Raw genomic sequence first — 27450 nt, forward strand, 5'->3', positions numbered from 1 at the left:
CGACAGCAGGTCCGCTGCCGACACGGCTGAGTCGTGGACCGCTTGACGCACACTGCCGCACAGCTCTCTGTCCACTACAGAGAGTTTGACTGTACACTCGTAGACTGCCGTGAGCCCGTTTTACACGAATTACTTTCTGGGCAAAATTGACTAATCGAAGTGCGTTCGCCTTTTGTGCCTGTGTGTAAATCAGTCACAACGTGTCTGTGACGTCAGTGACCAACACATTGTGCCGAGTGTGGAGTTCTGAGTTCCGAGTATACTGCACATTCCGCATGCACAGAATCAAGGGACTATGGCGGCCTCTCATAACATAGAAAGTATCCTACTGTGGTCGAGCTCACTCATATTATAAAAATGGATCTTTTGTGCTGTAGTGTCGTCTTACGCTTTGCGTCGTTTGCCTTGTTCTCGTGACACGCTGAAAAGTAACCAAATGGTTCAAATGGCCCTAAGAACTATGGGACTTAACATCTGAGGTCATCAGTCCCCTAGACTTAGAACTACTTAAACCTAACTAACCTAAGGACATCATACACATCCATGCCCAAGGCAGGATTCAAACCTGCGGCCGTAGCAGCAGCGCGGTCCCGGACTGAAGCACCTAGAACCGCTCGGCCACAGCGGCCAGCTGAAGGGTAACACAAGGTCCTGGTATTTTTTCCCACTACAAGAGAGACGGGATATCTACAAGCAAAAAGGTATTTCGTTTTACAGAGAAAAAAATCTACACTACGTGTAAATAAGAACAAAAATTCTGAATGAGAGAAACATTTTTCGTTGTTATTTGACATTTAGCAAGAACACAAGGTACAAAAGTATAAACCAAACAGGCGCTTTATAAATATTGGTTTTATGTGCTTGCAAGTTTATACTCTGTTTTCTCCAGCGAATAGACGTGTTTCAGTTCTCAGGAATGTAGAGGATTTACCACGAAACCTTTGACAAGAATTTACACAATGAATTCTACTTTGTTCATTGATGTACTCTGTTGTCACTAATAATGTTTGGTTTGTAGGGCGCTCAACTACGCGGTCATCAACGGTCCCAGGTTTTACACAGTTCAATTTCTTACGATGGCAGAGTTAGTTTTGAGTTTTATTCGTGCAGGGGTTTTTTATCGCTTGATCTAAGTGTTTGTCCTTTTTTGTGTTGAGTCTGGCCTTTAGCCTACGATTTTAGACTGGGGTTTTTAGTGCGTTTCTTGGTGGTTCGCTTTTCCTTTTTTGTTTTTTGTGGTCGGCAACCACTGTCACACTCAGTGTGATTTTAATTCCTTTTTTCTGGTCTTTGTCTGTGTCTTTCTTGTCCTGCGACGCCTCTTGTCATCACCATTGTTTGTTCTTATTCAATGTGGGTGTTTAAAGTTCGTGGAAAAAGGGACCGATGGCTCTAGTAGTCTGGTCCCTTCAATCCCACAAACCAACCAACCATTTTTCTTTTTTTTCACAGGCCATTCTAGCCACTGTCGCGAATGATGATGCTGGAGATGAAATGATGAGTACAACACAAACACGCAGTCCCCGGGCAGAGAAAATCCCCAACCCGGCCGGGAATCGAACCCGAGACCCCGTGGTCCAGAGGCAGCATCTTTTATCACTGCCTGTTCCTGCATTTTGTTACTATATTACGATTCTTTCTTTAAAAGCATAGTCCCTCATAACTACACTTTCAGCGTTCGGGTGCCAAACTGAACAGCAGAGCGCTCTCACAACTCAGGCGGTTTTGTCACTGACGTGTAAACGAAAATAAGCACTCGACACAGACGAGATTGAGTACACGAATAAAACGCAGGGGGCCCTGCAGTAGACTCATTTGTCTCGCTTAGGCGGTTGAGACGAGAAAAACGGTCGCGTAAAAGGGGCTTTATATCAACTCTTCGCAACCGCCGGGACGAGCACGGCGCGTTGACTTTCCACGACCGTTGCAGCCCAGCCAGAACGGGGGGACTCGACCTTGATGCCGCGCCGGCTCAGCGCCCTTATCACTGTCTAAAGACGTTGCCTGAGTCACGACAGCGATCGAGCGCTGCCCCGCGGATGCAGTGAGTACAGTCGTTGCCTCGCAACGGCACACTTGGGATTGCTGTTGTATGCCATCTACTCGAACCCACGGAAATCAGACTTGGATACATAATATTTTCTTGTATTAGTAAATAAATAACATATTTCACCATACACGTTTCTTTTTATTAAAATATCGCCAGTGGTCTGCAAATTAGGTACGTTGTATAATCGTTCTGAAACTCTGTCGGGTTCACAACTGAACTTTCTTGCATCTAAAATATGATTTTAAACTAAAGGGTGCCTCAAACATGATGCTGCTTTTGGAGGTACTATAAACAGAAATTATTTTTTTGAAAGAAAGCAAACCAAATACATCAGTCTCTTCAGAAAATGTTGAGGATTAAATGTGAAACAGAATATCGGGCATATGACCCTCCACCCTCCCCCATAGGCTCTATCCCGGGCTAGCCATATACGCGATCGCCCGGTCCGTGGTATTAACCATCACCCGCTTACACATTTGCTCTTCAGCTTCGCTGAGGAAGCGTCGACGTTTTTGTTTGCGTTCCAACAGATTACGGGGTTTGTTCCGGTAAAGGCATGAGTTAGCGTACCTTCATAGGAAAAAGTTGCAGTGTGGCAACTCACGCGATCGAGTTGGGCAGATTTGATCTCCTCGTAACGAGAGTAGTCTCTCTGGGAACTTTTCACGCAACAGAGCGATTGCGTTTCTTGAAGTGTGGCAAGTTGCACCGCCTTGGTGTTCACTTGATCAAAAGGGGGCCAGAGGAAAGCAGTGAGCATCGCGCGATAAAAAAGGAGACCATTCACCGTGAGCGCCTTTCTTTGGTCATCTTCAAAAAAGTAAGGACGATGAAACCCCCAGCTCCAAATCGAACACCAAACCGTAACTCGCTGACGACACATATCTTTTTCGTGAATTAATTTTGGACTCTCTGGTCCCCATATTCGGCAATTACACTTGTTCCCAAAGCCATTTAAATGGAAGTGAACTTCTTCAGAGAAAGTAATGCGCTTGTGGCACCAGAACTGTGTCCTTCCTTTTCCAGCATCCGTTGCACAAATTGCCGTCGTCATCCGCGATCCGTTGGTTTAACTTCCTGTGTTAACTGAACTCTGTACGGGTGTAAGTGCAAATTTTTTGTTAAGATTCTGTGCACTGTTGCTGGGCTCATGAGCATGCGCATTCTTTGATTTTCCCGTACTCGCAGTATCAGAATCACGCACAACAACATTTTTCTCAGTTCGGCCGGTTCGAGGGCGTCCAGGGCTTTTGATGTCTACTGTTGAACCTTTTTTTCTGTTTCTTGATCAACCTACGAACAGTGGATTCATCTGGTGCATTGTTGTCTAGAAGAACAGAACGGAGTTTTCGAACAGTTTCCGCGAAACTTTCACCATTTGCCATCCACTCACGCTGTTCCATAATGTACCTTCCCATGCCTATTCTCCAGAAGCGTTGATCTGGGAAGCAAAACCACAGTATCGAAATTAACAGCAATGATAACTGATAACAAAATGTCCAAAAACAGCGCTTCCAACAACAATAAATAAAAATAACAGGCTTTATAAATCCGGCCTTCTTATTGAGACAGCCGTTTTACGCATTTTGCTGACCACCGTCGTTGTTATAATGAAACAAAAATTCAGTATCACACTCATTCCTCTTGCTCTCGTAATTAATTAATTAGAACAAGCCGTATACTTTCTATAAACTTAATGTATAAGTAACAGAACCTACCGTGTGACCTCATTCGGGACGTGTACCTTCTGTATTAAGCCAGCCGTATTTTTTCGATTCCTGAACTTGTTCAAAAATGGTTCAAATGCCTCTGAGCACTATGGGACTTAACTTATGAGGTCATCAGTCCTCTAGAACTTATAACTACTTAAACCTAACGAACCTAAGGACATCACACACATCCATGCCCGAGGCAGGATTCGAACCTGCGACCGTAGTGGTCGCGCGGTTCCAGACTGTAGCGCCTAGAACCGCTCGGCCACTCTGGCCGGCTCCTGAACTGGTATTTTCCCATTCCGCTGCTTGTGTCTTTCCATTATTCTTCACGTGTATTTTCCTCCTGGTACTCACTTCTTTGGGTTCCACGGTAACTCTTTTGTTTTATTTAGCTCTGTCTGAGGTAGACACATCTCGCTGTTGATTTTCGCCTCGCACAAACAACTGGACTGCCTTCTCGACTGCACGAGCGGAGCACACCGAAAATGTCTTTGAGCGGGACCATAGCCCGCCTGCGTGCTGCAGTACGGCACGCTGTGTGCGAACGTTGCCGCGGGCGGTCGATACCCAGATTAAGGTGTACCACAATGAATGATGTACCAAGTGTTCAGGTCACATAGTACAGCATACAATCCCCAGAAAATAAACACGTTGCAGGTATAGCATCTTCTTCTGTCAATTTTTATAGTTACTAGTCCTTCATTGTTTCTATGTGGGAATGATTTCTATCTACACCCAGCGTCTCAGTGAGCAGTATTGGCACATTTTCCAGTTTTTTATCCTACACCACTTATTCCTCTACCAACCAGTTACAAATTAATCCAAAAGTTTCTGTTGTTTGAAAGTTCGTAGAAAATCGTCCATCATCTGGTAACTAAACACAAAACCCACTGAGTAGATGTTGGATGAGAATCTGAAATAGTATTATCAATATTTTTTAAAATGTTGGGAATCCGATACATCGATATTTAAAAGTGTCAACAAGGGCTGTGGGTGTATCGAAAACAATATCCATGTATCGATATACCGACTGGAAAGAATAGAAAAATACGCTCATAAAAATATCGGCTGCACATTGTAAATACACTACCTATTTTAGAGCTGTATTTTTAAGTATTGGTTTATTTTTAGAAATTCTATTATCCTTAGAGCAAGAACTGAAAGGGAAAAGATGCACAATCACGCTTCCCGATAACCACTTCGCTGACAATAGTAACTGCATGGCCAACGCCAGCGACCAAGGTGTTGTAGTGTCAAAATTGCGTGGTGAAGCTAAACTTTGCAGTCTGTTGGCAGCGCCGATTACGTCAGCATTTCCCTGCCCGCAGCAAGAAGACAAATCTTGTCATTTATATTTTTGTTCATTATTTTCACCAGTTGTTTTTGAAGGATGCCGATGTGAAAAAATAGCACACTAGTCACGTTAAAAGTTGTTTTTTAATGCAAATAGAGTGCTATTTCTTCTTATCGGAAATCTTGTTATTGAATACACACCGCCACCACCATTTTAATCGGACTTCTTCTTTTGTGCCACATACACAGATCTTCACACGGACGTGATGAAAGCTCAAAAAGTGATAAGATTCCTTCACACAGTGCAAGTAAAAAACAATTTTATAAGAACAATTTCAAATTTTTACCGAAAATTGTAAAAGTATGATATAAAATAAAAATATCGGCACTCTATGTTGCCATTTTCGTATCGATATATCGGGAGAAACATGTCACCGATATTTACAGACAATTTTTGGAAATAATATTGATATATCGGTATTGTATCAACAACGTTAGTCTGAAACGCCTGGTGTTATGCGAATACAAGGAATAAAAACATTTGTGTCAGTAACGTTATGTGACGTATTGCGGTCTTAACCATCCATTATATTTCCGCCACAGTAAAAGAGAAATAAGAGTAAGTATACTTCTCTGCGTCTCTCACAGAAGGTCGAAACATGTGATCAGCGTGGATGTCCTGACCCACCCTGGAACGAGAGTAGCTTCCAGTGTAGTGTAGAGTAAAGCTGCCCAGTACTGTAGCGGGTAAATGGAGATTATGTTTCTGATACTTGGACCACCTCCATTAAATCACTTAACTGCGGTGTTGATCAACTGATGGAGGTCCAGGAGAGTTCGAGGTTTGGTTCTAACATTTGCTTCGAAGTTGATATAAGTAGTTCAGTTTCTCTGCACTATTTAACACGTCTAGTCATTGATAGAACTCACAGTGGTTTGTCACATATTGATTATAAACTGAACAACATTGAGGTTCGTAAACATCAACATAACTCTCGTTACCAGTCTCAACACGTCGTATTTGTTTTAACGATCAATTCCTCTGTACGTGCGATTAGCAACAAATCACACATTGCTAACCCAACGAAGTTTTGTTCCATCTCTAGCGACCTTGCCGTTGACGGAAAATGGAGCTCCATTCTCCGTCCATTTTTAAACATTGGTCAAAGGAAAATCGTGTATCGGAATGTTGCCATATGTCTGATTCTCCGAAAGAGTAGCAGTTTGCTATCGACTCTTACAATTGGCTCCTTTTGATGCAGAACGTTCCAGAAGCGTGCTTGTGGTCTGATGGTATGTACAGCAATCAACAATGCCGATTCGATATTGCAGGGACAAAATCGTGCAATGTTTTGCTCTGCGTTATTCTGGTACAACTGTTCGTTTTCTCCTATATACAGCTCTGCACTTACCTATTGAAGATCTGTTTTCCGAGCTGCTTCATTGTAGGGATTTCCTTCGAAACAGTGGCTAGAATATGTAGTTATCTTCAGCGTATTTGATAATTGCTCGAAAGACATACTAAACCTATGTCAAAAACTCATGACTTTAATACTGCTAAAGAACGCACTTTCGAAGGATTCATTGCTAACTATCGATAATATTCTCATTATGTCCACAGCCAATTACCTTAGAAGTCAAGAAATATAGTTACGCTAGATATTTCTGATCTAATCCTGCGGTAAAATACGTTGAAAAAAATTACAAATAACTTACGTCAATATATTCACGAATATGGTACTACACAAGAATGTGTTTCATATATAGTATCGGTGGTAACAGAACTCTTATCTTTTACATATTGTGTGATTTGTTGTCTTGGACTGGTCTTTTCCCTGTGACTTCGTTCACGTATGCATTCTACACGTATAATGCACATGTCTCCCCTTATCCCTCCTGCCCGCCCCTTTTGTGTCCACCTTTTCCTCCCTTCCTCCCTCCATCTCTCTGTCCCACTCATCCTCTTAACTCTATCTGTCCATCTCCTTCTTCCCACTGATTCTGTTTTTCATCCATCCTCCCCCTCTCTTTGTTTATCTCCTCTGTTGACTCTCTCTGACAGTATCTTCCTCTCCCCTCCATCAATATCATCTCTTCCTTCTCTGCCTTTTTCCTCACCGTTCTTTCATTTCGACCAGCCAGCTACCCCTCTACCTGCTACCCCTCTGTATCTTGTACCTGCCTCCTGCATCTCCTCCTCCTCCCCCTCTCTGCCTGTCCATCTCCTTTTCTCACATTCCCCTGTTCACATCATCATAACCACTTTCTCACTATCCATCTCCTGCCCCCTCCCTTCTGCTCAGCTGTATTCACCTGCACATGTTGCCCCTGCAAGTCATGCCAGAATTACCCACTTAGCATGTCTTTTAATGCAGGGCAACCTACATGGTAGGGATAAAAAAGCCTTTTTTGGTTTATGTCTGCTCCTATGGGAGCTGTCATGTTCTGTCATAGTCGCGATTGTCACATACCAAACAATATATGTACCAGATTTGGTTGCTATTGGTCTAGTGGTTCAGGAGGTGCTGCTGGAGGACACACACACACACACACACACACACACACACACACACACACACACACACACAAACATACACTTAGCTATATACCGTGTTGCAGCTTTACTTTGTGCCCTTATTACTATCTCTCTTTCAGTATGGGCACTGCCTAGTTAACTGGGTTGGTTCTATTCTTTTAATGTGTCCATAAGATTTTATCTTGGTATTTTTTTTATCTGCATAATATTGGCATACTTTTCAGTTTGTTTTAGCCTTAATCTGTATGTTCCTTCATAAGTATAACAATGATCTACAATTTTTCTGTTTCTTTTCATTTTCTGATTTGGATTTCTTCAGTGTCCTTGCTCCAACCTTCTGTTTGAAATGGGTGTTTCAGTCCATAAAAACCTGTAGTTTGATGACTGTTGTAGCCGGCCGGAGTGGCCGAGCGGTTCTAGGCGCTTCAGTCTGGAAACGCGCGACCGCTACGGTCGCAGGTTCGAATCCTGCCTCGGGCATGGATATGTGTAATGTACTTAGGTTAGTTAGATTTAAGTAGTTCTAAGTTCTAGGGGACTGATGACCTCAGCTGTTAAGTCCCATGGTGCTCAGAGCCATTTGAATCATTTTTTGACTGTTGTAGTGTCTGAGTTTTGCCTATTTTGAGACAGCTTCTTGTTGCAGGTGCCTTTTATTAGCCTAAAAGTAGTTTCAGTTTTGTGATAACGAATTTTATAATGAGTGTTTTCCAGGTCATTTTCCTAAATGGCTTCACTTAAATTTGAATTGGGAAACAGTCTAGATTTTTCTGTAATCATTTTTCAGATTCTTTGGTATTTTATTTTATATATTTAGAATTTATTAATTATAACGAGTTTCGAATTTGTAGCCCCATTCGATAGCGCTCATTGTTGTAATCAACCAAGCTCTTACCTGACACCATCATTGGCCACAGGTTAAAAAAGCATAGCTGCTGATCCAGATATAAAATTCTCATCAAAATAATCGAGAAAATGATAAAATAATATTGTTCTAAGCAAAAGTCGAGGACTCTGGTTCGGGAACTATCTAGAAGTCATTTCCTACGTAAATAATTTCCAATGGGGCCTGTGATTCGTTGCAGAGGGAAAGACTCACATTTCAATTTTCGAACATAGGTCGTCTGTACCGATAACAATGTTCTTCGTTTCCTTAGAGACAATAACAATTTATTACAGAGCATGTTGCAGTCCTGTAACAAACGAAGTTTTAGGGCAGAAAAACGAATCCTAATTTTGATGTAATACGTGCAGTGAACTACGCAAACACCGGCAAGAAGCAAATTGAACACGGACGGCCATTGAGCCTGTTTTCGACAAACAGTTTTTATTTCGGCTGCGAACACGAATGTTGGGCGCGTTATGGCGGTGGCTTTGAGGAGAGAGGAGGAAAAAAAATCGAGGAGCCTCGGAGAGTGATATAATATTCTACAGTGGCGCGTGTTTGTTTTCGGTCGGCTGGCACAGTTTTTCGTTTGCACAGTGCCCTAGCCGGCACGCATTCGTTTAATTTGCCCCTAGCGCGCTGGGCACCGGGCGCCACTATTTACAGTTATTTCGTTGCGGTGCAGCGCGGCGCGGCGCGGCGTCTCTTTTTTTTTCCCGTTCGACTGTGCCCGCGGACGCGTGTCTCTATATTTGATTGCGTTCGCTATCTAATTACGGGAGGCCGTCGCGCTAATTTGCGCGCGCGCGAACTGTGGCGGAAATCGGGGACCGCCCGCTGGCGCGCCGCGCAGGTGCCGACCGCAGCCAATCTGACGCCCCCCTCCTCTTTTATCTGTTTCAGGTAAGTTGGCGGCTCTCTGTTGCCTAGCGGTCTCAAGTGACGGCCCGAGGCTGCAGTCTTTCTTCAGCCTGCCGCTGCAGTCTTTCTTCAGCCTGCCGCAAGAGGCGCTTTTCGAGCGAGTGGATGGGGCGGTGACACGCACTTGCTGACAGACTTATGGTGCTGAGGACGTGAAGGTTCGTGGCCATTCCATGTAAGTGCTTTAAGATAATTTAAGAGAGGAAAGGAAAGGTGGGAGGCAGAGACAAAATGTCAGAGTGAGAGAAAGAAAATGAGAGAAGCACACTGAAATCTAGAGAAAGAGAAAAAAAGGGAGTGGCGGATTTTCTGTGCATGTGTATGTGTGTGTGTGTGTGTGTGTGTGTGAGAGAGAGAGAGAGAGAGAGAGAGAGAGAGAGAGTGGAGGGAGAGAGAGGGGGGGGGAGGGAGAAGGAGGGGCTGGGAGCCAGTGAAAAATAAAGAAATTGGTACCGATAGGAAAGTCGAAATATTTGATGCAAATTTAGAGCTTGAGAAAAAGCGATCTATATTAGTCCGCAGACTTCCGTGTTCACTGTCATTGAAGACAAAAATCTTCTAGGTTGTTAGGCTGTGTCACGTTTCTCTTCAATTTCTTGTACATGATACGCGTTTCGACGAATTTGCTGGGATCATCATCAGGTTCTTACGTTATTCAGCTGAACGTGAAAACCAGAAAAAAATTCCAATTGAGATGTCGAAACACCGATCGTGTAAAAGTAACTGAAGAGGAACATGAAGCGCCGGAACAACCTATACGATTTTACCATAAAGAAAAAAGATTGTTCGAATGAGTAGTGTTTGCTTGTAGTGTGGAAGAAAACTATTTTTACGAAATTATTTTACACATATCGATCAGTTAACATAAAAGAAGAAAATATTAAGTAGTAGCAGAAGTTAATTTACTGGTAAGCTTTGCATTAGAATCGGCTACAACGTACTAAAGGAAGTGAACGGATTCAATTACCCTGGACTCAACACTTCACGGATGAAGTAAGGAGGAAGTAAGAGGTAGACTAGCAGAGACAAAGTGAGAGCATTGTCTACCATAAGAATGTCAGTATTCAGTCGACTGGTGTCAGACAAGGTCTTTTGTTGATAAAGAAAATTTCAGAATATATGTTTGGAACACGGAATTGTTAGAAACTGAGATGTGGACTTTGGGAAAAACGGAAACGAAAAATAAAGCGTTTGAGAAGTGGTTTACAGGAAGATACCAAAAACTGAATCGCCTGATAAGAAACGAGAAGGTTCTCCTTAGAACTGGCTAGGAAAATAGTTTAGAGAAATAGTAGCTACAGGAAGACACACTATGATGGTTGTGTCAAGATATCAAGGAATAATTTCAATTGTTCTTCCTTACATTTTAGTGATGACTAACGCAAATGAAATGTGAATATGGTATATTCTGGCCGGTTTTAAGACTTTTTATTTGACGCCACTTCGGCCACTTGTGTATCGTATCGATGATGAAGAAGATACCGCAATAACAGCTCCCCGTGTGGAGAAAATCTCCGACCTGGCTGGGAGACAAAACCAGGCCCCTCGTATGCCATTCTGCCAGGCTGGGCACTTTTTTTTCCTTTTTCGCCTTGTGGGACTGCTCACCAACTCGCTTTGCAGATAAAGCGGTGAGTGGTGTGTTACTCTATTCACTAAAATAATATGGATTACACAAACACTGGCTCTTAAACGATGTAGATGAATTTCTGCTGGTTCATAGACTGCATGCAAATAGGCTCGCTAAAGCTGCCCAAGCTGACTGTTGGTAATGTGGCTGAAGTGGAAACGCGATTGAACAATCTCAGCTAAATCAAGACCGGACAAACCTCATGAACTGCTGGACAGGGAACGTCGAGAATCGCGGAAGGTGGTTGTAACAAAATTCAGATGAAATTAGCAGAAAGAATCACTCGTGGTTTCAAACAGCCTCCAGCAATCCAGCTAGCACAGTGCCTGTGCTTAGGGAATTAAAAAGAATGGAGTGTCACTATCGAGCAGCTCCTCATATAACACATTACTATAGTCATTGAAAAGCGACGCTCGAGGTGGTGTAAAGAGCAAGGCCACAGAGGACGGTGGATGACTGGGAACGAGTGATCTGAAGTGATGAACGACGCCGTACCCTGTGTCAGTTCGATGGAGGGGTTTGGGTTTGGCGAATGCCTAGAGAACTTACCTGTCATCATGTCCAGTATCAACAGAGAAGAACGGAGGGGGTGATGTTACGATAGGGGGGAGGGGATGTTTTTCGTGGTTAGGCTGTGCTTCCCTTATTGCGCTTAAGAAAAAGCTAAATGCGGAAGGATGCGAACATATTTTACAGCCTGTGTGCTGCGTACAGTAGAGGAACAGTTCGGAGACGATGATTGTATCATCGTGACAGTACAACGGTCTCTGTGGGGTACTGGTTTGTGGACAGTAGCGTTCCTGAAACGGACTGGCCTGCAACAATGCCCGATGGAGGGCCTTTTGGAAACGTTAAGACGTCACTGCCTTCTCTGTTTTCGGCCCTTTAGCAACAGTGAGCTGCCGTTCCTGCACAGATGTTCACAGACGTTACCGAGAGTGTCCCCAGTAGACATGAAGCCGTCACAAAGGCGAAGGAGTGACATACCCCACATCAATGTCCACTGACAGGTGTCCGAACATTTCTGTTCAGATAGTGTATACACTGTTGAGCCACAATAGTACGGCCACCTGCTTAATAGCTCATTTGTCCGTCATTGGAACGAACTAAATCACTCACTCTGTGTATCAGGGATCCGACAGCTGTTGGTAGGTTTGTGGAGGTATGTTGCGTTGGATGTATACGCACAGTTCATGTAATTCGCGTAAATAACGGGCTGCTGGTTTGCGTATGCGGTGATGCCACCCGATAGCGACACATTTGGGTTTCACAGGATTTTCAGGAGGCGCATTTGGTCGCCGAGACATCAACTTGAGTTCACTATACTGCTCCTCAAATTAATGTAGCACGTTCTGGCTGCGACACAGTGGCAGTTATACTGCCTGCTGAAGGATGACATCGCTGTCGGCGAACAAGCATGAAGGGGTGCAGGTGGTCCGCAGCTATCAGCGTGCCTTCGGGTAGTAGCATAGGTTCCATGCAAGCGCGCTGCACGTTTCGACCCGTCGTTCAACTCGATGACGGCGTTTGTGGAGACGGCCATCGACCTCATCAAAAATGTAATCCACGCGAAGAGCCGACACGTTTCCGTTGATCGACGGTCGAATCGCGATGGTCACGTGCCCACTGCAATCGTAATTGTTGATGCCTTTGGGTCAGCTTGTGAAGACGTAAGGATGGTCTGCTGCGGAGCTCCATGTTCGACAATGTACGATGGACGGTGTGCTCCGAAACACTTGTGTGTGCACCAGCATGTGCTCTTTCGTCAGCGGTGCCACATATCACCATCTATCCTACTTTACAGAGCAGACAAGCCTCCGAACCCCACATTCTCTGAAGAGTGGTGGAGGTCGAACCATTAACATCTAGTGGTAGTTTCACCGTCCTTCTACCTATTTGCGTATATGCTCACGAAAGTAGTACGTGAACATTCTACCATCTTCGTCGTTTTCTACATACTCATTCACAGGCTCTACGTCAAAATAATCTGTACTTTGTCAAAGTCCCTTACCTCAATGGATTTCCCCATTTGCAGCCAATATTTTCGATAGGGTGATCGTCCGTCCGTGTGTGCTCCGCTTACATACACCAAGTGATTAAAAGTATCCGGACACCCCCAAAAACATACGTTTTTCATTTACGTGCATTGTGCTGCCACCTACTGCCAGGTACTCGATATCAGCGGTCTCAGTAGTCATTATACATCGTGAGAGAGCAGAATGAGGCGCTCCGCGGAACTGACGGACTTCGAAAGTGGACAGGTGATTGGGTGTCACTTGGGCCATAACTCTGTACACGATATCTCCTCACTCCTGACCATCCATAGGTCCACTGCTTCCGATGTGATAGTGAAGTGGAAACGTGAAGGGACATGTACAGCACAAAAGCATACAGGCCGACATCGTCAATTGACTAACAGAGACCGCCGACAGTTGAAGAGGGTCGTAATGTGCAATAAGAAGACATTTATTCAGACCATCGCACGGGAATTCCAAACTGCATCAGGATCCACTGCAAGTACTATGAAAGTTAGGCGGGAGGTGAGAAAACATGGATTTCATGGTCGAGCAACTGCTCATAAGCCACTCATCACGCCGGTAAATGCCAAACGACGCCTTGCTTGGTGTAAGGAGTGTAAACATTGAACGATTGAACAATGGAAAAATGTTGTGTGGAATGAAGAATGACGGTGTACGATGTGGCGATCCGATGGCAGGGTGTGGGTATGGGGAATGAGCGGTGACCGTCATGTGCCAGCGTGTGTAGTCCCAACAGTAAAATTCGGAGGCGGTGGTGTGTGGTCGTGTTTTTCATGGAGGGGGCTCGCACCTCTTGTTGTTTTGCGTGGCACTTTCACAGGACAGGCCCACATTGATGTTTTAAGCACTTTTTTGCTGCTCACTGTTGAAGAGCAATTCGGGAATGGCGATTGCATCCATCAAGACGATCGAGCACCTGTTCATAATGCATGGCCTGTGGTGGAGTGGTTACACAACAGTGACATCTCCATCTACATCTACATGGATACTCTGCGAATCACATTTAAGTGCCTGGCAGAGGATTCATCGAACCACCTTCACGATTCTCTATTATTCCAATCTCGTATAGCGCGCGGCATGAATGAACACCTATATCTTTCCGTACGAGCTCTGATTTTCCTTATTTTATCTTGGTGATCGTTCCTCCCTATGTAAGTCGATGTCAACAAAATAAATTCGCTTTCGGAGGAGAAAGTTGGTGATTGGAATTTCGTGAGAAGATTCCGTTGCAACGAAAAACGCCTTTCTTTTAATGATGTCCATCCCAAATCCTGTATCATTTATGCGCCACTCTCTCCCTTATTTCGCGATAATACAAAACGTGCTGCCTTTTTATGAACTTTTTCGATGTACTCCGTCAGTACTGTCTGGTAAGGATGTCGCACCGCGCAGCAGTATTCTAAAAGAGGACGGAAAACTGTAGTGTAGGCAGTCTCCTTAGTAGGACTTCCCTGTAATGGACAGGCCTGCACAGAGTCCTGACCTGAATCCTGTAGACCACCTTTGGGATGTTTTGGAACGCCCACTTAGTGCCAGGCTTCACCAACCGACATCGATACCTCTCCTCAGTGCAGCACTCCATGAAGAACGGACTGCCATTCCCCAAGAAACCTTCCAGCACCTGATTGAACGTATGCTTCCGAGAGTGGAAGCTGTCATAAAGGCTAAGGGTGCGCCAGTACCGTATTGAATTCCAGCATTACCGATGGAGGGCGCCACGAACTTGTATGTCATTTCAGCCAGGTGTCCGGATACTTTTGATCACATAGTGTACTTCTGTTACCGCGTCACGTTCCCGCAACGCCACCACGCGGCGTCCAACATCGCGGAGGGCAGTGGCCGTAATGTTTTGGCTGATCAGTGTACATATTGCGTACCACTTTAACATGAATGGTGCTGACAGAGATACCACAATGGTAAATCGTTAGGTTCATGTCTGTAATAGATCTGATTCAACTTTTGATCTGCTCTTTTCATACACCAAATCTCTTCAGCTGAAGTTGTCATATGCCTCTTACAATAAATCAACGTCGATTCTGATCAGTTCTATCGAACGCAGCTTGAGGTTTCACTCGAATGACATTTGTGTTATCTTCACTTTCATCTGTAACAAAAAGCTCACTCTAATGTCTTGAAACTGTAACAGATGTAAACAGCTGTGTTTGTGAAAAAGAATGCATTCGAGGTAAGCATCGCTCGAATATCCTTTCCATTCTCACACAGTATCTTTCTGCATCGAATGAAAGATGAAAAATTAATTTAAGCAGCTTATTATTCCAATTCCTTTTACCAGATTCTGATACTAGAAAAATCTTCAAAAAGCGCTCTGACGTTCCTAAATTCCTGCGCTGAATACGAGCTATTTCTAGACGTGGAATGTGTCGAATAATGAAACAAACGTGGCAGTTGCTTTGTGATACACATGTGAATATTTTTCTACATGATGAACCTTATTACTCTTTCATCACTTTCTGTGGTTGCGCTTTAACATATTTCCCTCTGACGACAGTTCTCTCATTTTCTGTCCCTACATGTTTATCACTCTCTTCAAACTGGAAACCAGAGGTCACAGGCGGCTTCCTTTTAATATTTCGCGTTCTCTGCCAGCCGACGCTTCGTGCATAATTTCAGAGCAGTTTTCCGGTAATAGCACTGCCCTGCGGGCAGCGTTTATACAAAGAGTTACGTCAGAGCAGCATCGGATCTGCCATCACACGTTCTGTCTTTTGTTTCGTCAGTCCAATAACATAAGATATGCGTTTTAATTAGGTATATGTATTATGTCCTTATTCCTGCGATACAGCAACAAAGCCGTTTATTCGCCAAGGTCTGCACACAGCAGATTTGTATTAACAAATATGTGTACTTTAAAAAAAGGATAGATTAATAAGAATCCTGTCCGTGTATCTGCTTCACAGTTGTTTGGTTTGAGCTGAAAATTTCGAAGAGTAATATAATAAAGCATAATCTCGAAGATATATTAATCGTGATCGTAACAACTAATTCACTAAATCCATTGCAGATTACAAAATATTATTATTTTATTCTCAGACTTCTCCGGTTCTCTTAGCACTAACTCCCTTCCACTCACTCAAACTCTGTTGTATACATTGAGGCGAAAAAGAAACTGTTATAGGCATGTGTATTCAAATACAGGCACATGTAAATAGACAGTATATGGCGCTGGAACGCCTGATTAAGAAAACAAATGTCTGGTGCAATTGTTATATCGGTTACTGCTGTTACAACGTCAGGTTAAGAGTTGAGTGAGTTTGAACGTGGTGCTATTGTCGGCACTCCAACGATGGGACTCAGCGTCTCCGATGTAGCGATTAAGTGGGTATTTCCCAGTGCGACCATTTCACGAGTGTACTGTGAATATCAGGCATCCGGTAAAACATCAAATCTCCGAAATCGCTGTGGCCGGAAAAAGATCCTGCGAGAACGGGACCAACGATGTCAGAAGAGAATCGTTCAACGTGACAGATCAGCAACCCTTCCTCAAATCGCTGCAAACTTCAATGCTGGGCGATCAACAAGGGTCACTGTGCGAAACATCATCGATATGGGCTTTCGGAGCCGAAGGCGCACTCGTGCACCCTTGATGACTGCATCACAGAGAGCTCTACACCTCGTCTGGGCCCGTCAACTCCGACACTGGACTGTTGATGCCTGGAAACATGTTGCCTGGTCCAACGAGTCTCGTTACAAAGTGTATCGAGTGGATGAACGTGTTCGGGTATAGAGACAATCTCATGAATCCATGGACACTGCACGTCAGCAGGGGACCATTCAAGCTGGACGTGTGGAGTTGGAGTGATAGGGAACCTCTGTTACGTCTAGATACGACTCTGAAAGGTAACACGTACGTAAGCATCCATTCATGTCCATTGTGCACTCCGACGGACTATGGCAACTCCGTCAGGACAATGTGACACCCCATGCATCCAGAACTGCTACAGAGTGGCTCCAGGAACACTCTTCTTATTTTAAACACTTCCGCTGCACAACAAACTCCCCAGACATGAACATTATTGAGAATATCTGGAATGCCTTGCAACGTGCTGTTCAGAAGAGGTCTCTATACCCTCGTACTCTTACTGATTTATGGACAGCCCTGCAGGATTCATGGCGTCAGTCCTCTCCAGCGCTACTTCAGACATCAGTTTAGACCATGCCACAACGTGTTGCGGCACTTTTGCGTGCTCGCGGGGATCCTATACGATATTAGGCAGGTGTACCAGTTTCTTTGGCTCCTCACTGTAGCTCTACGTAGTATTTGACTTTAGGACACCTTTAGACATTGTTCATTTAACTAAGCTACAGGATCAGACCTTTAAGTCGATAGCTGCAGAATATGACTGGAGACATTACGATGGCAGCCCCAGCTCCGAAAAGATGCATTAATGGGTAATACAGAGACTTCTTCTGAATCCACACGACACGCGTGAATGAGCGTTAGAAATTTAAGCACGCGCCGATCAGGTGAGGCAGAGAGGAAATTAATCAACGGCTTCGGTGGTAAGAGAAATAATATTTTGTCAATAACAGGGAAGACGGAATAGTTGGCTAACTGACCCAAAACCGAAGTTCAAACTCTGAAAATCGATTATACAGGGTTTGTACAGAAATATGAAAACACCACGAGAAATCCGTGCTTTAACATAAATGCAGATGCTGGCCAAGCGTGCGAGTTATGCCGTTGTATCTGACCAAGAAACTATCGGCTGTGCAGTGTCCTCAGTGCCTTGTCAGAACAGTTTCCTGTGCCGTTGTGGGTGCATTACGCCGGTGCTAAGGGAATTCGAGCGTGGGCAAACTACACTCCTGGAAATTGAAATAAGAACACCGTGAATTCATTGTCCCAGGAAGGGGAAACTTTATTGACACATTCCTGGGGTCAGATACATCACATGATCACACTGACAGAACCACAGGCACATAGACACAGGCAACAGAGCATGCACAATGTCGGCACTAGTACAGTGTATATCCACCTTTCGCAGCAATGCAGGCTGCTATTCTCCCATGGAGACGATCGTAGAGATGCTGGATGTAGTCCAGTGGAAAGGCTTGCCATGCCATTTCCACCTGGCGCCTCAGTTGGACCAGCGTTCGTGCTGGACGTGCAGACCGCGTGAGACGACGCTTCATCCAGTCCCAAACATGCTCAATGGGGGACAGATCCGGAGATCTTGCTGGCCAGGGTAGTTGACTTACACCTTCTAGAGCACGTTGGGTGGCACGGGATACATGCGGACGTGCATTGTCCTGTTGGAACAGCAAGTTCCCTTGCCGGTCTAGGAATGGTAGAACGATGGGTTCGATGACGGTTTGGATGTACCGTGCACTATTCAGTGTCCCCTCGACGATCACCAGTGGTGTACGGCCAGTGTAGGAGATCGCTCCCCACACCATGATGCCGGGTGTTGGCCCTGTGTGCCTCGGTCATATGCAGTCCTGATAGTGGCGCTCACCTGCTCGGCGCCAAACACGCATACGACTATCATTGGCACCAAGGCAGAAGCGACTCTCATCGCTGAAGACAACACGTCTCCATTCGTCCCTCCATTCACGCCTGTCGCGACACCACTGGAGGCGGGCTGCACGATGTTGGGGCGTGAGCGGAAGACGGCCTAACGGTGTGCGGGACCGTAGCCCAGCTTCATGGAGACGGTTGCGAATGGTCCTCGCCGATACCCCAGGAGCAACAGTGTCCCTAATTTGCTGGGAAGTGGCGGTGCGGTCCCCTACGGCACTGCGTAGGATCCTACGGTCTTGGCGTGCATCCGTGCGTCGCTGCGGTCCGGTCCCAGGTCGACGGGCACGTGCACCTTCCGCCGACCACTGGCGACAACATCGATGTACTGTGGAGACCTCACGCCCCACGTGTTGAGCAATTCGGCGGTACGTCCACCCGGCCTCCCGCATGCCCACTATACGCCCTCACTCAAAGTCCGTCAACTGCACATACGGTTCACGTCCACGCTGTCGCGGCATGCTACCAGTGTTAAAGACGGCGATGGAGCTCCGTATGCCACGGCAAACTGGCTGACACTGACGGCGGCGGTGCACAAATGCTGCGCAGCTAGCGCCATTCGACGGCCAACACCGCGGTTCTTGGTGTGTCTGCTGTGCCGTGCGTGTGATCATTGCTTGTACAGCCCTCTCGCAGTGTCCGGAGCAAGTATGGTGGGTCTGACACATCGATGTCAATGTGTTCTTTTTTCCATTTCCAGGAGTGTATTTGAGCCTGTACGATGGGTGCTTCCGTAACAAAGGTAGTCGGAAGTGTTTGGTGTTTCAAGAGGCACTGTATCGAGGATTTATACCTCAAACAGGGAAAGCGGAAGAACATCATCGGGTAAGTCACAACGCGTACGCGGTTGTTTGTTGAGTGATCGTGACAGACGGTCGTTGAAGAGGACGGTGACGAAAAATAAGAGGACTATAGGGGCAAAAGTCGCTACAGAACCCGGTGTCGCAGTAGTGAACCCTGACAGCACCAAAATAACACCAAGAGAGCTCGATAAGCTGGGATTTGCGGGGCCAGGTGGAATTCTAAAACCACAAGTCAGTGGTGCAAATACCCGTAACAGGAGAACGTGTTGCCGAAGCTGTGAACCTGGACTATTGAGCAGTAGAAGAAAGTCATTTGGTCGGATGAGGCTTGTTTCAGACAGTTTCCAAGATCTGGCTGAGTTTACGTCTGGCGTCCGCTGTCCCTAGCCTACGGTGCAGGCTGCTTGCTGCCAAGAGTGAAACGTGATGGGGATTCGGTGATTGTATGGACAGCTATACGGTGATATTCCATTGTTCCCAAGGTTACTCAGAAAGGCCACCTTGCTGCGAAGGATTATATGCCCGTTCTGGCTGATCAGGTCTATCCGTAGCACAATATTTGTTCCCCAAAGGTGATGCAATGGTCCAGGACGACGGAACCCATTTTCCCACGGCTTACATCGTTCAAGACTGGAAGCTGTTTTAATACCAACTGTTTTCCCATACCGCATTAGGCATAGTAATGTGTTGTGATTTTGGAGCTTCCATGTTTTTCTCCACCTCCCGCATCAAACCTTACGTGAAGTGACAGTGTGTACTATGAAAACACTGTCGAATTGCTAGAAATTAGTATTTCTGCGTGTACAAATACTACTGTCATAAAGATTTTGACGGGTTTTTAATTTTTGTAATGGATTCTTCCGTTACTTCTGGCTTGAAAAATTCCATATTTAAGATTGAATAAGAAGAACACTGGTTTTGTTCTACTGATTTTAGTATATTTTAAACTAGTGTTCGGCTTATCGGGCCATCTTCAGGAAACAACTGACTAGTGTATGGAAGAGACACTACTTCTTAGGTTAAAATACAAAGTATTACAGTATTACAGTTTAATTGTTGGAGATCGTAGGGGTGGAAAGGTAAGGAATAGGCAATTTAATTTTGTTTTAATTTTGTGTTGCAGTGCGTGTCATTGTGGCGATTTGTGGGCATGTGGCTGGATGAGCGCATTGTGTGAAAATTTAAAGTGGGGATATGCTCAGCTGTAATTGATCATTTAGAAGTAGCGGGGGACTTTGAGCCAAATGTTTGTCTACCTCAAGTGTTAACAGGGTCAGTTTTCTTTCTTTGTTGGCTATATGCAGTACTTCAGTGTGGACTTGGTATATGTACTCTTCCTTCGGTTTTTAAAAATTGTTTTAAAATGCGTTTTCGACATAAATTAGAGTGCTGCAACTTCATCTACTTAAAAATCGAAAACGATTTCTTTCCTTTTTGTCACCCAGGCATTATTTACACCTATGCAGCAACTTCAGCTAATCTTAATGTATGTAGAAATAACGAATAAATTTAACAACCTCTGATTTTATCCTCGTTGTCCCTCCATGTTTCACGTGTTAACCATCAACAAAATTTTCACGTTTAGGTGTGTGTATCCTGCTAGTCTATGTCTCTTGCTAGTCTCTCTTGTGTCTCGTAGTGAAGGCCTTTTTTCTTTCGTCTGACAGGTACCTCCTTCTTCTTCTGGGTTCCTGTTCCACTCTGTGACCCTAGTTGTGTCCAGTCCAATATTCGTCAGACTTTTTGGAACTTATGTCATCTTCAGTATCAGAATGGGTTGTGACCCCCATAGGCACATTTGATGCATCAGCTCTTTAACATCGTAGAAAAATAAGCCTTCTCATCGTATCGCAGACATACCCTAGAGATGACACGTCAGCGGACCTGACACGCCATTCAAGGATCCATACATTCCTCAAGGCGTTTGTTGTGTGAACTGCAAGGAGGGGGGATCGTGCATTATGCTGCTGGCATATGCCAACTGGGACCGTTGTCATGAGGGGTAGTAGTATGCACCACATGCTGCCAAACATTCGGCCTCCCTTTAGCAATTAACAAATCAGTAATGTCCTCATACACAACAGCTCCCCACACCGCGACTCCAGGAGTTGGAGAGGTATGGATCTCGAGAACCGCTGCTTCCTGTGGTCCTTCATCAGGTCGTCTACGATCTGTCCACCACACACAGAAATGAGAAATATCACTGATCGTCACACCATGATCCATTTGACTGTAGCTACACACCATGCAGGTCTCAGTTGCTAGTGGTATTGTGTTCAGTGGTAAACAAAGCATGACATCTCGAGATTTAAACCCAGCTGTCAGCAACTGGCTTCCGACGATTTGTGGTGAGGCTCTTTCTGTATACTCTCCCCTGATTTCAGCTCTTGTCGATTGCCTATACGTAAGAGACAGCCAACCACTCCTACGTTCTTCCCCCGTGCTTACCCTTCTTGCTATGCTGCTATCGTGAATCCATCTCGTCACCACCTGTAGTGCTGCCATTACATTGCAGCCAATCTATACGATTAGCTCATCTGACTTTCTGTTCCCATGTTGTTTCTTGATGCCATCCCCTTGTTCTATTAGTAGTAATCAATTCCGCCATCTTCTTAGGCCATCTGTCCTCACCAAAACGGCATACAGCCCCGTACCATCTGAACCGTTTTGCTTCGATTGTAACGATTTCAATGGTGCATGTCTTCAGTCTCAATTTTATTCCGTTGTGTCACTCTACACCAAGAACTTCAACATCCCATGTTCAGTGACCTCCCTAAAAGTCTGAAATACATGATGTAACAGATATAAGTGCAGATATTTTTACACGTGGTACTTTAATATGTACAGTCATCAGTGTGTCGGTTGTTTTTTCTGTACATCAAACAGTCTACCGACAAACACGTCACAACATTTATGAAATGATGTTTTCCACATGCTCGCAACTGCACCGCTAAATGGACTATACCTGTGTCACTATGGGCTAACCATTTCTCGTCCATGCGCCTACACTTCCAACACCTGATCTACTGGCCAGAGGAAAATACGAGTTAATGGCTTGCTCTTGTAATATGTACTAGGAAATATTGATCAACCTAAAAACATACTACTCTTAGTAACCATAATTACTAGTCTGTAAATGAAGGAAATACTGGTGTAATGTTGTTCAATACACTGTCCATAGCCGTCAATAGCAATATCTGCACTTACACCCGTTATAGCCTGTATAGTTGTTAGCTGCAAACGCACAACCTCTGGTCAAGCTGTGTTGCGATCTCAACCTGAAATGTTCCAATAACGTTAGACGCACTCAACAGCCGCAGTGTACTAACATGATTCTTCATCTGCACGAATAACTCTTTTTGCGATGGAAATATTGAAAGTAAACTCAGATGACATTTTACCTGACATATCTCACAGACGTGGAAATAGTATGGAAGCTTTTGGTCAAAGTGTTCTTGGTACATTTTCCTTCTATGATGTTATGCGGAAGTACAGATTTTGAGTGGTAAGTTTGTGTTGGTCTGATGTTCTGAGACTAACTGGTTTTAGAAGAGGCGCACATTGATCCTGAGGCCCAAATCAGTGTTATTAAGAGAAAGAAAACCAAAGAAGTGCGAATAAGAAGCGCACGCGTAGGTTTTCGTACAAAATTATGTATATAGGTAGTTCATCTATAGATTTTGATGACTGAGCATTGAGAGTATCAAAACACGTGACATAAATGGCCGTATCTTTTGACTGCATTAACTTAGAAGCTTAAATGTTGTTACTCCGCCAAGGGACCGTAGACCTCAGTATTTAACATAAATTACAACTTGTTAGCTCCATCCGTTCCAGAGAAAAAGGGCGCTTAAAAGACGAACGAACAGACGGAGAGTAAAGTAATCTTACAAGTGTGCCATTTTTACCGGCTGAGATACGGAACCGTGCAAAATGGCACAACTGTATCACGGAACATGAGAAATAGGTGCCGAAATATGCTTTCGTACGAAAATGTGAGAGAGAAATGTTCGAAAAACTGTAGGAGCCAAAACTCAAAAACATAAAGATGCTTCCATAATTGTAGACCGGCCTCGAGCGCTAAAAACGTATGAAACTGGGCGCTGCTGTGCGTTTGTCACGTTCCGGTTGCCGCGGCATGTTGTAAAATTCGGCGAGCGGCAGCAGCCAGCAGCGCGTGGCGAGCGACGGCGGCGTCTGCGGTGACCGCAGCCGCGTCAGCAGCAGCGGCAGCGGCAGCGGCGGAGCGCCGTGGGACGGCCGCGACTGTGTTTATATTTCAAGCGCGGCCAGCTGCCACTCAGCTGTCACATCCAGGCATCAGCGGCGCGCGTACCTGCCTCGCTAATTATTGCGAGCGCAGCCGAGCTGAGCCGAAGTGCCCTCGCGCCGCCGCTGCACGCAGTCAGCCACACGCAGTAGAGTTGGGTAACACGATTCTTTTTCCCGATTCGATTCCTACGATTCAATCTCACATTGCGAATCGATTCCTATGATTCGTTCACGATTCTTTGACGATTCATTCTAGTCTGCGATGGCACGATTCTTACGGAATGCAAAAAGTTCTACATCTTACTCACAGATGGCAGGACAGGTCTAAAATTGTCAATGGGGTTAGAATCGAACTGATAAGACATACCAGAAATAGTTTATTTATGAGTAAACATGCATATGACGTTACATGTGTGAATCGATTTATACGTGTAATGCCTTAATTGTTGAAAGGTCACGTTTGATTTGATTGCATCTATTGTTTTACTTTAGTATGCCAGGAAAGAGGAGTCGATTTGTGCTGAAGGTGGAGCAAAATTACCTGGTATGCCAGTTTGGTTGTGTTGCTTGAACGCGCCTAACTACAGACGTCTGTTTTATAATAACAAAATCTAGCAGTGAGGCAGACGTGGTTTCGCTCATATCATTCTAAGTTTTTCTGTGCTAAGACATATTTCCAAGTCCACATCACCCTTGTCATTCATAACGCAACTGACAGCTCTCCCACACAGCAAATTTAGCTTAACTTTAATTTCTTCTAAATACAAAGCAAAAAAAGAATCGTAAGGACGACTGCGTGTTTCCGAGTCGTGACGATTCCAAGTTCCAAAGATTCATCGATTCTTAGTACGCTATGCTTAAAAGGCAACTTCCCGAATCATGCCGAGTCGTGCCAAATGATTACGACCGCCAGATGGCAGTCAAGGGGAGGATGCGTGTGAACAAAGGAAGCTCGGAAAGAACAAACGAAGTTCGTGGGCCGTAATATTACTCGTGAAAGCCAAGCTGACATTTGGCGGTGGATGACGGGAACGAGCGTAAAGGCATTTCCCATTTACTATCCCTATATAGTGCACATGCGCGGATTCGTATCATCCTACGTTTTTATGTGCTTATTCCAATTCCACAGCACCTTATATTTCACAATAAAGCAACTGTCAGCCCTCACACACTGCAAATTTAGCTTAACTTTTGTTTCGTCGAAATACAAAGCATAGGTATTTGGCTTTTAATTTGTCTGAGAACTTACCGCTGTCACTACTATTTACGTGAGAAGACGACATACTTCTAAACAATAGGATTCAATCGTATACGTCGACATTACTTCACTAAAATTTAATATGAATCTGAAGAGGATAACATTCGAAAACTCGAACTGGAAATCATTAATTAAAAAGCTTTTGTTTAAAGACGGTATTACACGGCGACCCGCCAAGAAAGGTATTGGTTAGAGTGCCTACATTCTCTCTATATAGGCTCTGTAATATTAGTCTAGTGCGACAGCCATTTAGAGGCGGGACTGGTGGAACTAACAGAATTAGCAAATTAGCAGTGAAGTAATGTCGCTGTATACGATTGTATCCTACACTTTAGAAGTACGTCGTCTTCTCACACCGAGCGAGGTGGCGCAGTGGTTAGCACACTGGACTCGCATTCGGGAGGACGACGGTTCAATCCCGCGTCCGGCCATCCTGATTTAGGTTTTCCGTGATTTCCCTAGATCACTTTAGGCAAATGCTGGGATGGTTCCTTCGAAAGGGCACGGCCGATTTCCTTCCCCATTCTTCCCGAATCCGAGCTTGTGCTCCGTCTCTAATGACCTCGATGTCGACGGGACATTAAACACTAATCTCCTCCTCCTCCGTCTTCTCACATAAACAGTAGTGGCAGAAGCAAGTTCTCAGACAAATTAAAAGCCAAATACCTATGCTTTGTATTTCAACGAAACAAAAGTTAAGCTAAATTTGCAGTGTGTGAGGGCTGACAGTTGCTTTATTGTGAAATATAAGGTGCTGTGGAATTGGAATAAGCACATAAAAACGTAGGATGATACGAATCCGCGCATGTGCACTATATAGGGATAGTAAATGGGAAATGCCTTTACGCTCGTTCCCGTCATCCACCGCCAAATGTCAGCTTGGCTTTCACGAGTAATATTACGGCCCACGAACTTCGTTTGTTCTTTCCGAGCTTCCTTTGTTCACACGCATCCTCCCCTTGACTGCCATCTGGCGGTCGTAATCATTTGGCACGACTCGGCATGATTCGGGAAGTTGCCTTTTAAGCATAGCGTACTAAGAATCGATGAATCTTTGGAACTTGGAATCGTCACGACTCGGAAACACGCAGTCGTTCTTACGATTCTTTTGAACGACGATTCGTCCGTATCACGATTCGATTCTTACGATTCTTTATTTAGAGTCGTTCAAATGAACGACTCATTCACGAACTGCCACAACTCTAACACGCAGTCGCAGCACCGGCGGGCGGGCGTCGCCCTCAAAAAACCGCCAAAGTTCCGCATATTTTTTTGGACTTAACCTTCTCCCAGCGACGGCGAACAGAGGACCATTGGCTAAAGAATATAGTCCGCTCTTCATCGTGGCCTTTAGAGACTCATCACGAAGTTGTAGAGGAAAAGAAACGGTATGAAAAAGGTCAAAGTGAACAGTATTCGATCCGTCATACAATTGGCGCTGATGTCAATGAAACTTCGGTTTTGTTATGTTGGTACGTGTCAACAATCTGTTGCCGTCATAGTACTGCGGTATCAGAAATCTTACGGACGATTTATTTCTTTTTTCTATCTTATTTTTTCACGGCTGTGCGACTGGTAAGTTTTCCGAGTTTTCATTTTCTAGTTTGTTGTTTCATTTACCATCAGAAACACTAAATATGAAAAGTGAGCTGATGTATCCCGTGCTGTATGATGTGTCCTGTCCAAAATACATGTTCGCAGACATAAGGACACACATTGACCCTGAGGCCCAAAACAGTGACATCAAGAGTATATACTATGATGCGCAATCTCAGGTTTCCATACAAACTGTATTATATATATAGACAGTTCATCTACAGATTTTGCTGAGTCAGCTTGAGAGTATCAAAATATGTGACATAAATAGCCGTATCTTTTGACTGCATTGACTTAGAAGCTTAAATTTTGTTACGCTGCTAAGGGACGGTAGACTTTAGCATTTGACACAGATTTCTGTCTGGAAAAAATGGAGCGGATTTGGAAGCAAATTATAGGAAATTCAGGAGCAACAACAGTCTTCAAGAGATTATGCTGTGTGCGTCAGAAGAAGGGAGGCGCAGTCATACAGCAAGACCAGCTTTCAGAGAGGCGCAACATCATTATGGACACACGCCATTGAGGACGCACACAAGACCGACTGTGTTGTGTGCGCCATACATCACACAAATAGTCCCCAAGTGAACATCCATCCGCCAAACGTGGGTAAAAAAAAAGCACATTCCTATGAGTCAAGTTTAGTTAACCGATTTTAGTTGATCAGCAGAAGTTGATCGAAAAATCTAGTAAGAACCTTTTGTTGCAATATAGTTGATCATCGTTTTAGTGGCACAATAAAAGTTCGACGAAAACGAACTTTGTCACTGAAGTGATGAGTCAACTTCTAGTTGAACCAGACGTTGACACATGGGAAGCCTCCAGATCGCCCGATTGGCCACACCTCTACCTTCAAAGCCATTGTAACCTTGATACTGTTTAATCGATTTCAGTTGAAAACACTGATTCAATTCG

The 27450-nt window shown here is 44.6% G+C and overlaps 1 protein-coding gene across 2 annotated transcripts in view; it reads left to right on the top strand.

Moving 5' to 3' along the window:
* The window catches only part of LOC126182543 (leucine-rich repeat-containing protein 4-like), a 1045219-nt gene that overhangs the window by 294217 nt on the left and 723552 nt on the right, over positions 1-27450 (top strand). The window contains exon 1 of one of the 2 annotated variants that reach the window (XM_049924860.1): positions 9506-9576. The exons of the other annotated variant lie outside the window; for it this stretch is intronic. The gene's annotated coding sequence lies outside the window, so the exon portion shown is untranslated. Of the gene's footprint in view, positions 1-9505; positions 9577-27450 lie in introns of those variants that run through there. 2 annotated transcript variants of the gene reach the window in all.

The sequence above is a fragment of the Schistocerca cancellata genome, chromosome 1 (genome assembly GCF_023864275.1).
Source record: "Schistocerca cancellata isolate TAMUIC-IGC-003103 chromosome 1, iqSchCanc2.1, whole genome shotgun sequence".
Lineage (NCBI taxonomy): Eukaryota > Metazoa > Arthropoda > Insecta > Orthoptera > Acrididae > Schistocerca > Schistocerca cancellata.